This window comes from Acyrthosiphon pisum, chromosome A1 (genome assembly GCF_005508785.2).
Source record: "Acyrthosiphon pisum isolate AL4f chromosome A1, pea_aphid_22Mar2018_4r6ur, whole genome shotgun sequence".
Taxonomy (NCBI): Eukaryota; Metazoa; Arthropoda; class Insecta; order Hemiptera; family Aphididae; genus Acyrthosiphon; species Acyrthosiphon pisum.
The window spans coordinates 61,277,118-61,282,822 of record NC_042494.1 but is presented as its reverse complement, the minus strand read 5'-3'; positions in this window follow the sequence as shown (position 1 = coordinate 61,282,822).

Genomic DNA, 5,705 nt, shown 5'->3' with positions numbered 1-5,705 from the left:
AGAATACCCTGAGATTGTTCCTCTTTTCATAAGTTGGTCTTGGTCACATGTATATTGTGTTTCCTGGATAGCAAGAATGTCTATCTTTTCATCGTCTAAGATTCTACATAAGACATCAGCTTTAGCTTTACTAAGGCCTTCCACATTCAACTGCATTATTCGGATTAAATCCTTCGTTAAGTACGATTTGTATAATCGCTTATGATATTTCTACGATATACCTTGTCACCTAGGTGACAAGGTATTTTGTGGCAGGGGGACCATCCACCAACCAACAATTTTGAAGGAGCAATTGCTCCAAAATAATACCTTCGAAACGCCACTGTTGGTGAGACGGAGATTGAACATTGTGTGGTAAGTTGATTGCTGGTTATGCATTGCATTTAGATGAAAAAGGTAAGCGGTAATTTATTTTGTCTAAATTTTAAAGGCAGTTCACTTAATTTAGGATCTTCTTAATAGCAATATTAAATGTCTTATTTTGTTAATTAAGATCAGTATTTGAACGCACAATTATTCGATTAGAAATACAAATTTATTTTTTGTATCTTTTAAAAAAAACAAATGTTCACTGATTCTTTTTCCCCGAGGGGTTTTTCTTATTTCATTTTTGGTTACTAGTACCAGTATTTATTATTTTCGATTTCGGTTTCAGTTTTAAGTACTGATATATATATTTTCATTTTTGATTTCAATCTCGAATACTGGTATTAATTTCCTTTGGTTTCGGTTTCGGTTTTGTTTTGGGTTTTGGTTTTGAATGGTTTTAACGGTATTTTAAAACGGTATTAAATTCATAGGTAATCCTTAGCTATTAAGTATATTATAAAATATACATATAGGTATTCCAGAATACAAGGTGCTTTGTGTTTCCTAACCAAAGTGGCTCGAAAGAGTAACAAAGTACACGAGCTTACAGAACCTCATAATTAGGGCACAGAGTATTGCTGCGCTCTAAATGACGCGAGCGTACCACACAGTCTTCACTACGAAACAGATTTGGGAGATCTTCTCGCGCTGGAAATAAAAAGAGTCTACAGGAAATTCAACGATCCAAATAAAACTAAGTTGGCAAAAAATGTAAGGAAAGCTGAGTGAGATATCATACTTGCTGCTTTTAATTATCCTTGATATCTGACTATCAGAGTGTCTTGTAATTGATAAATTTATAAATTTATAAATTAATAAATTCACCTATATATTCCACTTTTTGGTATCTTATATCAAATATTCTTATTTGTCACTGGCCACTGCAGATACTCCTTCCCAGCGATAACAGTAAACAGATATAGAACATTTTAATAGTTACCGTAATATACCACGTAAAACTTCAATAGTTATTCCTTCATACAATATTATTATTTACTAGACATGTAATTATTTTGAATCATAGTGTGTAATAAATATTATTCGATATCAAAAAACGAAAATATTTAATTATTCTCCGCTTAAAATATATAGAGACATAGAAAAATACTTACCATCCTTACTCTTACATCTGTTTCTAAAATCTATTATTACAATAATTATTAAGTTTAAAATTATTTTCTATAATCAACTTCGAACATCATGCTATATATGTATGTGTGTATTCTGCGGTCCACGAGAGCCCGACCTGTAAACACGTGTCCGTCGCTCCGCATCGGTCTCCCTCCCACACACCGAACCATACCGATAACAACGTTTACGAAATTCGTTTTTATAACTAACGTCTAACGTTTACGTTATAAAGTGTTTTTTTAAGTCATTTTTTTTTTTTTTAATATGAACAATCATGTAACATACCCAAAAAGGATTATAAAACGCAATTAATTAGGTGTGTTTTTATGAGCCGCTGTAAACACGTTGTCGAGTAGTGGAAGTAACACCATGGTGAGAGAAAATTCGGCCAGCAGTTCGTCGGTATCGATGCGTGGTTTACAGACGGACTCTCTTGGGTCGGAGTATATGTTATATGAATGTATGTATGTATGTATGTATGTATGTATGTATGTATGTATGTATGTATGTATGTATGTATGTATGTATGTATGTATGTATGTATGTATGTATGTCTGTATGTATAGGTGTATCTAGAGGAGGGAGTTTGGGGGCTTAGCCATCCTCTCAGTGCGAATATCAGACCCCTAGAATTATTTTTGTCTATTTCATTCAGGTATAACTGATAAATATTATTGTGGTTATCATATTGAACTTGACGTGTGAATACCAATATAATATGACCACAGAATAAACAGAAGGGAACCAAAAGCATCATAGTCTCAAAATAGACCGACATTTTGGATTCTTGAAATTAATTCTCCAGAGTAGCCATATGTCGAAAAATTATTATTTTTCGTTATTTATGGCAACACTATGTAACGTTATGGTTACTGACGCCTTAGCAATAGTTAATAGATCGCCAACCTATGACCCGTAGAACACCGTACTGGTGAAGGAGGTTGTAGGATTTTTCTTAAAACTAAGTTGAAGGGGTTCAATAAAAACAAACAAGGTTAAGTTAAAGAACTGGGGCATTTTATTGTTGGGTGTGGAGAAAGCTCTACCTGGCGTTAAACTCCATCTGAATAAAAATGAACACAAAAACATATAAATGATTTCGACGAGAACTAAAGTCGCCCCGTAATTAACGATATATTATGGTATACACTATACATCAATGATATCGTATTAGATTTTTAAATATATACATGACCCTCACAGAGGTCCTGTAGATCCAATGGACAATCACAACCAAAAAAAAAACAGAATGGGTGCGGCTTATTATTCGCCAATTATAATATAAAACGTATAAGTAAAACATAATGCCAGTCAATACGTACAAGTAAATATAATATAATATAGTACATTACCCGATGGAGGTATACATATGCCTCTGCGGCGTTCATCCCACATCTTGCCCGTCGGCGAAACCCAAAACGGAAGGGATTCCCTGGCGTACTACTCCATGGTATACGGTATACGGTATGTATACAAAAAGAACAATTTCGACGCAAGGATGACCACAGGTTGACACACTCCTCAGACGGCGTACATTTTATTACTAATTAATTAATTGTATATTTACTCCAAAAGCCAATCGTGCGTTAGTATCATCGTGGGAAGCCATATAATAAGAAGAGGGGGGGGGGGTAGATTGTTCCGAGTTCAGACGCACACACACCGTGTGGCGAAAACACAACACCGGGCAGGTAGACGAAAAATTCGGTGCGGGGTGCCGGTGAGATTGTCGTGGTGCATAACGTTGCTTTACAACTGTTTATTTGTAGACTATAATATTATTAAATAGGCAGTGCCATCATAGACCTTACACTATAAATAGACAGACAATAGTAGCAGTTCGAACGATAGGACGAGAGGGCGCTGCTGGCGGTAAACCGCGTACTGCGCACACGCACTATTAATGAGTTCAATATTTTTAAAACCGTACTAAACGTCCAGACGTAAAGTACGATAAAGTACTATGTATTCTATGTATAGTATTCGGTACGATAAAATAATATGAATAATAATACATTTGTACTTTGTAGATTGAACATTAACTTAAGATCTATCTTCTATGCTTAAACTACATAAGTCACGAAATAATTACCTATACAATAATATATTATACAATAAAGATTAAACGGAGTGGTAAATCGGACAATAAATTTTGCAGCATCACCGTGTTATGTCTCACCACGGCTCATAGTGCAATATCATGACAAAATAGACAAAATTGAATGGACTTTATTTTATCATATGGTGCATATGGTATACGGAAGGCTCGTCTATTAGTATAAGGTCTATGAGTGCTATATAATTCAATAAGCAGTGCTGCCATAAGTATCGAAAAAATAAGAACATCCCGAGATAAGGCTACTCTGGAGAATTAATTTCAATAATCCAAAATGTTGGACGTGGCTTTATCATCTCCCATAAGAACCCGTGTAACAATTCTCTTGATTCCCTTCTGTTTATTCTGTGATATGACCTAATAATATTATGACTTTTTATCTTAGATCATATACTATGAAGGTAGCCATCGAGCTAATTCTTGAAGCCACAATAACCTAGAGCCCCGACTGTTTGTGCACATGCGCGTAATTCTAATTTTAGCCTAGTACCATACTCTGATAATTGATAACGTAATATTCATTTATTATCAGTCACTTACGCATGCGCAATAATAACCAAGGCTCTAGTTTTTTCAGTTACTTTGGCTTCAAATCTAATATACAAGCCTATACCCAGTGTTGGGGAGTAACTTAACTTAAGTTACAAGTAACTGTAACGAAATTACTTTTTAAGTAATTTGATGGTAATTTAATTACATTTTATTATAAGTAATTTATATGTAATTTAAGTTACTTTTTTGTAGTAATTATTACTAAATTATTCGTTACTTTTCGGTGTAATACATTTTATTAAAACGTATTGATAATATTATGTGTAAATATTAAAATATATCATAATATAACTTATAAGTTATATAATATTTATAAGTATTATAATTTGTAAGTAAAATTTTCTGAACTGTGATATATTTTTTTGTTATAGCTATTGACTATATGTCATTTTGTACTTTATTTACTCTGTGTTGTATGGTCGCGGACGGCTCATCGTTTCAGCGTCTGCGCGTACAGCGGCGTTGTCAGTGGCGGATACAAGCAAGCCCGGATTAAGGGGGGGGGCAGAGGGGGCCATGGCCCCCGGGCCTCGTTTAATTGGAATTTATTTATTAATTTATTTATTTTTCTATTACTTCTTTCGTTATAGGCTATACATTGCATAAATCACTTAAGATAAATCGACGATTAATCTGCTGACGACATTATTTTCAATTACCTATGTCAAATAAACCTTTTATAATAATAATAATAAACAAGAAAATTCGACTGCGCTTATGATATTGGCATCAGAAAACGACATTCTTTAAAAAATTGATAATGAAATCTCTATTAATAAATTTGTCAAACAAAAGCGAGGAAAAAAAACTTGTAAATTATAAATTATAAATAATGTGATCCATTATTCCTTATTTATTACTATGTGTACTTATATATATTTATTATAATAGGCAGGTATATAAAAATTAATAATAATAATAGTGTATAAGCAAAATAAGTGTTTGTTAATAATTTCATATTGTTGATTGTCATTATTTAGTTTATATTGTGTTATATGGTTATTAAGCTCCAGTGATATTTAAAAAAAAAGTAACTTCTATTGTAATTGAGTTACTTTTTAAACTCAAAAGTAATGTAACTTGACCAAATAAAAAAAAGTAACTTTAAAATAACTTAGTTACAATTTTGATAAGGAATTAGTAATGTAACTTAATTACCCAAAATAATTAACTTCCCCAACACTGCCTATACCGAGTGGCTACATCCATAGTTTATGATCTAAGCTTTTGATATTATCTATCATGATCATGTTTCATATCATAATACAACTTGACCCCCCTCCCCTCCCCCGAAAAAAAATCCTGTGTAAACGTAGAAACGGTTATGTTTAGATATGTCCTATTTATTTCTTCAATGATTTGAGTAATATTCGTCACTGACTTATGCCAAATGTACCATAAAATTCAGAAAAAATAAGCTTTACATCTGCGGAAAAAAATGTTTTTGTGAAAAATTGACTTTTTGAAAAAGCCCTTTCTACCCGGGAGCAAAGAATTATTATAAAAACTAAATTCCAATAAAGCTGAATATTATATA